The sequence below is a fragment of the Solanum lycopersicum genome, chromosome 11 (genome assembly GCF_036512215.1).
Source record: "Solanum lycopersicum chromosome 11, SLM_r2.1".
Taxonomy (NCBI): Eukaryota; Viridiplantae; Streptophyta; class Magnoliopsida; order Solanales; family Solanaceae; genus Solanum; species Solanum lycopersicum.
Window position 1 is genome coordinate 29,575,743 of NC_090810.1, and position 12,277 is coordinate 29,588,019.

The following is a 12,277-nucleotide window of genomic DNA, read 5'->3' on the forward strand; positions in this document are numbered from 1 at the left end:
GCACCAGCAGAATTGAAAGAGCTAAAAGAACAATTGAAAGATTTTTTGGATAAAGAATTTATTCGACCAATTTTGTCACTTTGGGGCGCTCCGGTCTTGTTTGTAAGGAAGAAGGATGGTTCCCTTAGGATGTGTATAGACTACTGTCAGTTGAATAAGGTGACCATAAAGAATAAGTATCCTCTTCCAAGTATAGATGATCTTTTCGATTAACTTTAAGGTGCTTTTTGTTTTTCCAAAATTGATCTCAGAGAAGTATATCATTAGTTGAGAGTTAGGGAACATGATATTCCAAAGACAGAAGTAGATACAGGCACTATGAGTTTCTGGTTATGTCCTTTGGTTTAACAAAATGCACCTACAACATTCATGGATCTTATGAATAGGATCTTTAAACCGTATTTAGATATATTTGTCATTGTCTTCATTAATGATATACTTGTTTATTCAAGGAATGAAGAAGATCATGCTAGTCACCTTATGATTGTTCTTCAGACTTTGAAAGATAAGGAGTTGTAAGCCAAGTTCTTCTAGTGTGAGTTTTGTCTTAAATTTGTGGAATTCTTGGGCCATATTGTTTGTGGTGATGGGATTAGAATTGATACCCAAAAGATAAAAGCAATTCAGAGTTTGCCTAGACCCACATCTCCAACCGATATAAGGATTTTTTTTGGTTTAGCTGTCTATTATAGGAGATTTGTTGAAGGGTTTTCATCTATTTCGTCTCCTTTGACCATGATAACTCAGAAGACAGTCAAGTTTCACTGGTCTGAATCCTGTGAGAAAAGCTTTTAGGAGATAAAAAAGAGATTGACTACCGCTTCGGTTTTGACCTTACTAGAGGGTACTCACGGTTTCGTGGTGTATTGTGATGCACCAAGAGTTGTCTTGGAATTATGTTAATGCAGAATGTAAAGGTTATAGCTTAAGCCTCCAGACAGTTGAAGGTTCATAAGAAGAATTATCCAACTCAATAGAATCGGTTGTTGTAGTTTTCGCCTTGAAAATATGGTGTCACTACTTATATGGTGTTCATGTTGACATATTTACTGATCACATGAGTCTCCAATATGTGTTCACTCGGAAGGATCTAAATCTCCAATAGAGTAGGTGGTTAGATGTCACGACCCAAATCCGGGCCGCGACTGGCACCCACACTTACCCTCCTATGTGAGCGAACCAACCAATCTAAACCTTAACATTTCAATATAATATCAACATAAGTAATACGGAAGACTTAAACTCATTAATAAAATCAATAACTATTATTATCCCCAAAATCTGGAAGTCATCACCACAAGAACATCTACGATCAAATTACTAAACTAAGAGTATTCTAAGAAGCAAAAACAAATAAAAGCTAGTCCATGCCGGAAGTTCAAGGCATCAAGACATGAAGGAGAAGATCCAGTCCAAGCTAGAAGCATTAGCTCACCCTTAAGATCCGGTGTGACGAAGACTGGCTAGAGTTGCGGTTGAGTTGAAGACGATGGCACGTTTGCTGCACTCCACAAATAACAAATAAGAAAACAATAAAAGTAGGGTTCAGTACAAAACACGGGTACGTAGTAGATATCATCGGCCAACTCAAAATAGAAAACAGTATATATTTAGCAATATCATAAAATCAACTAATATCCTTAGCATGCACCATTTACAGTTACCATAACCCTTGGTTACAACACCAAGCACATCAATGAGGACTCACGCCTCCTCCTCATACTCATTTGGGAATTAGGTTCATTAGATTGAATATATTAACATCCTTCAAAATTCATTATCTTTATTCCCCTCGTGTCGGTACGTGACACTCCGCTCCTCAATATACTATCCTGGTGTCGGAACGTGACACTCTGATCCTCATATACTATCCTGGTACCGGAACGTGGCACCCGATCCATATTCAATCCTGGTGTCGGAACGTGACACCCGATCCATATTCTATCCTGGTACCGGAACATGGCACCCGATCCATATACTATCCTGGTGTCGGAACGTGACACTCCGATCCTCATATAATATCCTGGTACCGGAATGTGGCACCCGATCCATATATTATCCTGGTGTCGGAACGTGACACTCCGATCCTCATATACTATCCTTGTACCGGAACGTGGCACCCGATCCCCTAATCTCACTACTTTCATTCATCAAGCCTTCTTTTATACCAAGGCATCATCATTAACAAAGTAGATTAGGGTTTCTTTTCAAGATTTGGGATTCAATAGCTTCATCATGCTTATTTATTCACAATTACATAATCACATCATTCATGCAAGCATACAATTAAGCATATAGAAGGTTTACAATACTACTAACAAATATCATTCGCTATTAAGAGTTTACTACGAATAGCATGAAAACCATAACCTACCTCCACCGAAGAATTGCGATCGACAAGCTATCTTCTCAAAATCCTTGCTACCCTCTTCGTTTCTCTCTCTCTCTACTCGTTCTCTTTCTTTTTCTGTCTCTCTTTGTTCTTTCTATTTTTCTTTATTCAAACCCTCTTTCTTTTACCCTTATTAGTATATAATTAAGAATAAAAGATGGCAATAATAACCCACTAATTAACTTAAGGTTACCTCTTTTAACCCCCAAGTAATTAGACTTATTAACATCAACCCACTAACTTTACAATTAAGGCAAGAATAGTCAAAAACGTCCCTTAAAACGTATCAAGAAATCCGACCCGGACTGGGATTGCGCAACCTGTGACGGGCCGTCGTGCCTGCGACGGTCCGTCCTGCAGGTCGTCGCAAAGTTCAGAGACCCAAATTTCTATCAAGGGCCTTTGACGGTCCGTCATACCTGTGACGGTCCGTCCTGCCATTTCGTTACAAAGTTCAGAGAGTCGATTTCAGCACCCAAATTTCAAAATTTCTAAGTGTTTTGGGACGAGACACCCTCGACGGTCCGTCGTGCCCATGACGTTCCGTCGTGGGTTCCGTCGTCTCAGCCTGTTTTTCCTGAAATAAAATTTGCTGCTCAAAACGACTAAACAGGTCGTTACATTAGATACCAATTTACCCATCGTTCGTCCCCGAACGATCACAAGAAGGAAAACAAGGGCGAAAAGGAGTACCTGAATCTGTAAAGAGATATGGGTATTTTTCTCGCATATCCGCCTCCTTCTCCCAAGTGGCTTCTTCAACCGGTCGATTCTTCCATTGCACCTTGATGGATGCAATCTCTCTTGACCTCAACTTGCGAACTTCTCTATCTAAAATAGCAACAGGCTCCTCCTCATAAGACAAATTCTCATCAAGCAAAACTGAATCCCAGCGGATAATGTAATTTCCATCCCCATGATATCTTTTCAACATAGACACATGGAATACCGGATGCACTCCGGACAGCTCTGGAGGCAAGGCTAACTCATAAGCCACCTCCCCTACTCGCTTAAGTACTTCAAATGGATCAATATACCTTGGGCTAAGTTTACCTCGCTTACCAAATCGCATCACCCCTTTCATTGGTGAAACCTTCAACAAGACTTGTTCACCTTCCATGAACTCTAAGTCTCTAACCTTTCGATCTGCATATTCTTTTTGTCTACTTTGCACCGCTAGAAGCTTTTCTTGAATAGACTTCACTTTTTCTATCGAATCCCTCAAAAGGTTAGTACCCCAAGGTCTAACCTCGAATGCATCAAACCAACCAATGGGAGACCTACATCTCCTCCCATACAATGTTTCAAATGGGGCCATATCAATACTTGAGTGATAGCTATTATTGTATGAAAACTCCGCTAAGGGTAGGAAGCTATCCCAATGGCCACCAAACTCTATCACACATGCACGAAGCATATCCTCCAACACTTGAATCGTCCTTTCAGACTGACCGTCGGTCTGAGGATGGAACGCAGTACTAAGGTCCAACCTAGTACCCAATTCCGCATGCAACGTTTTCCAAAACTTAGAAGTAAACTGTGTACCTCTATCTGATATGATGGATAGTGGAACCCCATGTAATCGAACGATTTCTGAGATATAGATCTTGGCTAACTTCTCTACATTGTAAGTCACCTTTACCGGAAAGAAATGAGCAGATTTAGTTAACCTATCAACAATCACCCAAATGGAGTCATACTTACCCATTGTCCTTGGAAGACCAACCACAAAGTCCATTGCAATTCTTTCCCACTTCCATTCCGGAATGGGCATTCTCTGAAGTGTTCCTTCGGGCCTTTGTTGTTCATACTTTACTTGTTGACAGTTTGGACACTTGGCAATAAAGTCAACAATATCACGCTTCATTCTACTCCACCAAAAGTGTTGTTTTAGGTCACGATACATCTTGGTTGCACCCGGATGTATAGAATACCTTGAACTATGAGCCTCTGTCAGAACAGTGTTGATCAAATCATCGACGCGGGGTACACATACCCTTCCCTTGATTCTCAAAACACCTTCCTCATCGATTTTTGCTTCCTTAGCCTCCCCTCGCAATACTTTATCTCGGATTCGCGTTAGTTTCTCATCATCAAACTTTTTTCCCTTAATTTTGTCAAGAAAAGAAGATCTTGACTCCACACTAGCCAACAATCCTCCCTTCTCATTTACTTCTAATCTCATCAAGTCATTAGCTAGAGTCTGAACCTCTCTAGCCAATGGGCGTCTAGAAGCTTGCAAGTGAGCTAGACTTCCCATGCTTCCCACCTTTCTACTTAAAGCATCCGCTACAACATTCGCCTTCCCCGGATGATACAAAATAGTGATGTCGTAGTCCTTCAGTAGTTCCATCCATCTCCTCTGTCTCAAGTTCAAATCTTTCTAAGTTAAGACATACTGTAGGCTACGATGATCCGTATAGATCTCACACTTAACCCCATATAAATAGTGTCTCCATTGCTTTAATGCAAACACCACCGCAGCCAATTCCAAATCGTGGGTCGGATAGTTACGTTCATGCACCTTTAGTTGCCTTGAAGCATAAGCAATCACACTCTTCTCTTGCATTAGTACTGCACCCAAACCAGAATAGGATGCATCACAATAAACAATGAAGTTCTTACCCTCTACTGGCAAGGTAAGGATAGGTGCGGTAGTCAACAAAGTCTTGAGCTTCTGAAAGCTTTCCTCACATTTGTCCGACCATACAAATGGAACATTCTGCTTAGTCAAGTTCGTCAATTGGGAAGCAATAGAAGAGAATCCCTTGACAAGTCGACGGTAGTAGCTAGCTAACCCAACAAAGCTCCTTATTTCTGACACATTAGTAGGTCTTACCCAATTCTTCACTGTCTCAATCTTAGAAGGATCCACCATCACTCCATCCTTAGAAACCACGTGCCCCAAGAAGGACACTGCATCTAGCCAAAACTCACACTTAGAGAACTTGGCATAAAGCTTTTTCTCCCTCAACATTTCCAATACCATTCTCAAATGCTCTTCATGTTCCTTCTTGCTCTTTGAGTATACCAATATACCATCAATAAATACGATCACGAAGAGGTCCAAATATGGCTTAAAAATCCCGTTCATCAAGCTCTTGAACACAGCAGGGGCATTCGTAAAACCAAAAGACATCACTACAAATTCGTAATGCCCATACCTCGTTCGAAAAGCAGTCTTTGGCACATCCGTTGCCCGTATTTTCAATTGATGATAACCGGATCTCATGTAATTCTTAGAGAAGACACAAGCACCTTGTAACTGATCGAACAAGTCATCAATGCGGGGAAGAGGATACTTGTTCTTTATGGTTACCTTGTTTAGTTGTCTGTAGTCTATACACATTCGAAAACTCCCATCCTTCTTCTTTACAAACAAAACCGGAGCACCCCAAGGAGATGCACTTGGTCTAATAAAGCCTTTGTTCAATAACTCTTGAAGTTGTGCCTTTAACTCTCTTAACTCTGCGGGAGCCATTCTATAAGGGGGTATAGAAATGGGGCGTGTGCACGATTCGAGATCGATACAGAAGTCAATATCCCTATCTGGTGGCATACCAGGAAGATTTGCAGGAAACACATCCCGAAACTCACGGACTACTGAAACCGACTCAATCGAAGGCACTTGGGTAGTGTCATCCTTGAGATGTGCCAAGAAAGCTAAACACCCTTTACTAACCATTTTCTTAGCACGAAGAAAGGAGATGATACACCGGATTGGAAGTGTAGTCACCCTCCCACACTAACGGATCTGTCCCAGGCTTGGCTAACGTCACCGTTTTAGCATTACAAACCAAGATCGCAAATTGCGGAGAAAGCCAAGTCATACCCAGAATTACATCAAAATCATCCATTTCTAAGATAACCAAATCTACATAAGTGTTGCTCCCCACAAAGTTCATCAAACAAGACCTATACACCTTTTAAACTACCACAGACTCACCCACCGGAGTAGAAACACGAATAGGCATATCAAGTAATTCACAATGTAAAGTTAGACCATTAGAAAATGAGGAAGATACATAAGAAAATGTGGATCCAGGATCAAACAATACAGAAGCCATGCAATCACAAACCAAAAGATTACCTGTGATGACAGCATCAGATGCCTCCGCTTCAGACCGTCCAGGGAAAGCGTAACAATGGGCCCTATCGTTCGTCTGTCCGTTGCCTCTACCTTGTTGTGATGTAGTGGCTCCAGTTTGCCCATCACCTCGGCCGTTTTGGTGACCACCATTTCCTCGACCACCACGTCCTCCAGAATAACGGCCTCTGCCATGACCACCTCTACCTCTAACATTTGGAGGTCTGTAACTCTGTTTTGGACAATATCTCTTAATATGTCCAATCTCCCCACATCCATAGCACTCTCTGGGTTCATGCATAGGTCTCTCAGAGAAGTGTTGACCGGTCGGAGGTGGACCCCCAACTACAGTCTGTAGTGAAGACTGAATGGGTCGAACTGCTTAACCTCCGGAACCTTGTCCTCTAGAGTAAGAACCATTAAACTCGCCTCCCTTTTGATACCTTTTTGATGTTGATGTCGTGGTGAAGCCATCTGGCTTCACTCCTTCCACCTCTATCACGAAGTCTACCACCTCTTGGAAGGATTTTGCCGTAGCCGCTACCTGTAAGGCTGAAATCCGCAACTCTGACCTCAACCCCTTCACAAAACGGCGAATTCGCTCTTGTGGACTGAAACACAGTTGGGTGGCATACCGGGATAATGCACGAAACTTAGCCTCATATGCATTGACCGACATCCTACCTTGTTCTAGGCTCAAGAACTCATCCCTTTTCCTATCCCTCAAAGTTCGGGGGATATACTTCTCCATAAACAAGCTAGAGAATGAGGCCCAAGTCATAGGTGGTGCCTCTGTTAGTTGACACTCAATATGTGACCGCCACCACATTTTGGCGTTCCCTTGAAACTGATAAGTCACAAACTCCACACCAAACCGTTCTACTATACCCATCTTGTGTAGTAGCTCGTGACAGTCAACCAGAAAATCATAAGCAACCTCCGATTCAGCACCCTTGAAGATCGGAGGTTTCAATTTTAAGAACTTACTGAAAAGTTCATGCTTATCATTTGTAATTATAGGCCCAGTAGTCAGACGTGGAAATGTGCCTATGTCCAATGAGGCATCCATATGAGGAGCCATAGTGGCTGCATGTTGCACTTCTTAAACCGGAGGTGTTGGCGCAGAAAACACTGGAGGTGCCAGACCTTGATCAGACAACCCACTGAGATAGGCGAGAACCTGATTGATCATCTCTGGGTTAGGTTGGGGTGGCAATCCCTCATTCTGCACTTGTTCAGTTTCCCCATCCTCCCCTTCTCTTATTACTTCCTCAGTCGGTGGAGGAGTCACTGCCCTAGTATCAGATGGGCTAGGTGCTCGTCCTCTTCCCCTAGAGGACGTCCTCCCACGACCTCTACCACGGCCTCTTGCCGCTGCTCTTCCTCGAGCTACAGCCCCAGTGGCTGGCTCAGACGCACCCTGTCTCGCCGGTGCTGGTGTTGGTGTTGGCGTAGTCGTTGCTCTAGTTCTAACCATCTGCGAAAGAGAGTGAAGATGGTCAGATACCAATTTGTATCACCTAGATACCAATTGGATTCAAGTAGTAGCACGAAAGAAAGAAAGAATGGAATTTTCCTAAAGTCTTGTAGCCTCTCAAAGAAAAGTAAAGGCGTCCCCCTACCGTTCCTTAAGACTCTACTAGACTCGTTCTTGTGTGATGAGACCAACGAACCTAATGCTCTGATACCAAGTTTGTCACGACCCAAATCCGGGCCGCGACTGCCACCCACACTTACCCTCCTATGTGAGCGAACCAACCAATCTAAACCTTAACATTTCAATATAATATCAACATAAGTAATGCGGAAGACTTAAACTCATTAATAAAATCAATAACTATTATTATCCCTAAAATCTGGAAGTCATCACCACAAGAACATCTATGATCAAATTACTAAACTAAGAGTATTCTAAGAAGCTAAAACAAATAAAAGCTAGTCCATGTCGGAAGTTCAAGGCATCAAGACATGAAGGAGAAGATCCCGTCCAAGCTAGAAGCATTAGCTCACCCTGAAGATCCGGTGTGACGAAGACTGGCTAGAGTTGCGGTTGAGTTGAAGACGATGGCACGTTTGATGTACTCGACAAATAACAAAGAACAAAACAATAAAAGTAGGGGTCAGTACAAAACACGGGTACTGAGTAGATATCATCGGCCAACTCAAAATAGAAAACAGTATATATTTAGCAATATCATAAAATCAACTAATATCCTTAGCATGCACCATTTACAGTTACCATAACCCTTGGTTACAACACCAAGCACATCAATGAGGACTCACGCCTCCTCATCATACTCATTTGGGAATTAGGTTCATTAGATTGAATATATTAACATCCTTCAAAATTCATTATCTTTATTCCCCTCGTGTCGGTACGTGACACTCCGCTCCTCAATATACTATCCTGGTGTCGGAATGTGACACTCCGATCCTCATATACTATCCTGGTACCGGAACGTGGCACCCGATCCATATTCTTTCCTGGTGTCGGAACGTGACACCAGATCCATATTCTATCCTGGTACCGGAACGTGGCACCCGATCCATATACTATCCTGGTGTCGGAACGTGACACTCCGATCCTCATATACTATCCTGGTACCGAAACGTGGCACCCGATCCATATACTATCCTGGTGTCGGAACGTGACACTCCGATCCTCATATACTATCCTGGTACCGGAACGTGGCACCCGATCCCCTAATCTCACTACTTTTATTCATCAAGCCTTCTTTTATACCAAGGCATCATCATTAACAAAGTAGATTAGGGTTTCTTTTCAAGATTTGGGATTCAATAGCTTCATCATACTTATTTATTCACAATTACATAATCACATCATTCATGCAAGCATACAATTCAGCATATAGAAGGTTTACAATACTACTAACACATATCATTCGCTATTAAGAGTTTACTACGAATAGCATGAAAACCATAACCTACCTCCACCGAAGAATTGCGATCGACAAGCTATCTTCTCAAAATCCTTGCTACCCTCTTCGTTTCACTCTCTCTCTACTCGTTCTCTTTCTTTTTCTGTCTCTCTTTGTTCTTTCTATTTTTCTTTATTCAAACCCTCTTTCTTTTACCCTAATTAGTATATAATTAAGAATAAAAGATGGCAGTAATAACCCACTAATTAACTTAAGGTTACCTCTTTTAACCCCCAAGTAATTAGACTTATTAACATCAACCCACTAACTTTATAATTAAGGCAAGAATAGTCAAAAACGTCCCTTAAAACGTATCAAGAAATCCGACCCTGACTGGGATTGCGCAACCTGTGACGGGCCGTCGTGCCTGCGACGGTCCGTCCTGCAGGTCGTCGCAAAGTTCAGAGACCCAAATTTCCACCAAGGGCCTGTGACGGTCCGTCATACCTGTGATGGTCCGTCCTGCCATTTCGTTACAAAGTTAGAGAGTCGATTTCAGCACCCAAATTTCAGAATTTCTAAGTGTTTTGGGACGAGACACCCTTGACGGTCCGTCGTGGGTTCCGTCGTCTCAGCCTGTTTTTCCAGAAATAAAATCTGCTGCTCAAAACGACTAAACAGGTCGTTACATTAGAAATACTCAAGGATTATGACACGAGTATTCTTTACTACCCAGGTAAGGCTAATATAGTAGTTGATGTCTTAAGCAGGTTATCCATGGGAAGTACCGCCCATGTTGAAGAAGAAAAGAGAGAGCTAGCTAACAATTTGAAAAGACTTGCATGCTTGGGAGTCATATTTATGGTTCCCACAGTAGGAGGGATAGTGGTGACTAATGGGGACGAATCATCACTAGTATATAAGGTGAAAGAAAAGCAAGACCAAGACCCCCATTTTGCTTGATTTGAAGGCAAATGTATATAAGCCAACAGTCTTAGATTTTGAATAAGGGGGAGATGGTGTGCATAAGTATCAAGGAAGATTGTGTGTACCAAGGGTGGATGAATTCCAAGAAAGGATCATGAAGGAAGCTCATACATCTAGATATTCTATCCATCCGAGTTCCATAAAAATGTATCGCGGTTTGAGAGAGGTTTATTGGTGGGAAAGCATGAAAAAAGGCATTGCAGAATTTGTTGCTAAGTGCCCAAATCGTCAACAATGAAAGTAGAACACCGAAGGCTAGGATGTCTATCTAAAACTATAGAACTTTTGGAATGGAAATGGGAGATGATTAATATGGACTTCATCACAGGCTTGCAAAGATCAGGCAGCAACATGATTTTATTTGGGTGATTGTCGATCGAATGACAAAGTCAGCCAATTTCTTACAAGTAAAGACTATCTATTCGACCGAGGATTATGATATGTTGTACCTTAAAGAAGTGGTAAGACTTCATGGAGTTACAGTCTCCATTATTTCAGATGGAGGTGCACAATTTACTGCATAAATCTGGAAATCTTTCTAGAAAGGTTTGGGTTCAAAGGTGAACTGCACTGCTTTCCATCCCCAAATAGATGGATAAGCATAGCGTTCTATCCAAACTTTAGAAAATATGTTCAGAGATAGTACAATCAATTTCAGAGGGAGTTTGTATGAACACATACCTCTCATTAAGTTTGCTTACAACAATAGTTACCATTCGAGCATCCTAATAGCTCCATATAATCTCTTTATGGGAGAAGATGAATATCTCCTATTAGATGGTTCGAGGTTGGTGAAGAAGGGTTGATAGTACCAAATCTAGTTCACCAAGACATGAAAAAGGTGAATGTGATTAAAGAAAGATTGTAAACAACACAGAGTCCCCAAAAGTTCTACACGGATGTTAGGAGAAGGTTGTTAGAGTTCGAAGTGGATTATTGGGTGTATCTTAAAGTATCACCCATGAAGGGTATTATGAGGTTTGGTTAGAAGGGTAAAATTAGTCTCCGGTATATTGGACCTTATAGATTCTCCAAGAGAGTGAGCAATATGGCTTATGAGTTGGAGTTGCCCCAAGAATTGGTTGTGGTTCATCCGGTATTCTATATTTCTATGTTGAAAAAGTGCTTGGTTGATCTTTCATTGATTGCACCCACTGAGAATGTTGGGATTTAGTATAACTTATCCTATGAAGAAGTTCTGGTCAGATTTTGGATCGTCAAGTTCGCAAGTTAAGGATAAACGAAGTTACATCTTCCAAGGTCCTTTGGAGGAACCAATTCGTTGAACAAACCACTTGTGAAGCTGAGTAGGATATGAAGAAGAAATATCAACATCTCTTTGAATCGAGAATGTAGATCAAGGTATTAAATTCTCTTCTTAGTGCTTTATAAGACTATGTGTAAGACTCTGAAATGATGTTACTACCCTTGCTTCGTGAAAGAGTACTGACTTGAGGATAAGTGTTCCATGGGGGAGAAATTATAACATCTCGTAACATAAAATAACTAAGAATAAGATAAGAAACAAAGAATAATCATTTTTGGAAAATAAATAGGGAAATAAGGAAAAGTTCCTAATTTAAAATGTGACTTTTGGTCATTTTCAAACGGCCAAAACTTTCAGCAAGAGTGATTTCTTTATATGGTTGGAAATATCCAAACGGTGCCAAGTTTGTAAAATTTTGATGTCTTATTAGAGAGATATGCCTTTCGGAAGTTAGAGTATTGGACTGAGGAAAAACCAATCTAGATTTTTAAAGGGTGTTTTGGTTTTTTCCTTGCCCATTTATTTTATATCATTTTTAGTAATATTCTTAGGGTCTAAACTGATAGGATTCAGTTTATACTTTTACCAAAAGAGTTAGGAATATTGAGAAAAGATAGAAGAAGAAGGGAAAGGAGGAGAAAAGAGAAGAGGAAGCAAGAACGTTC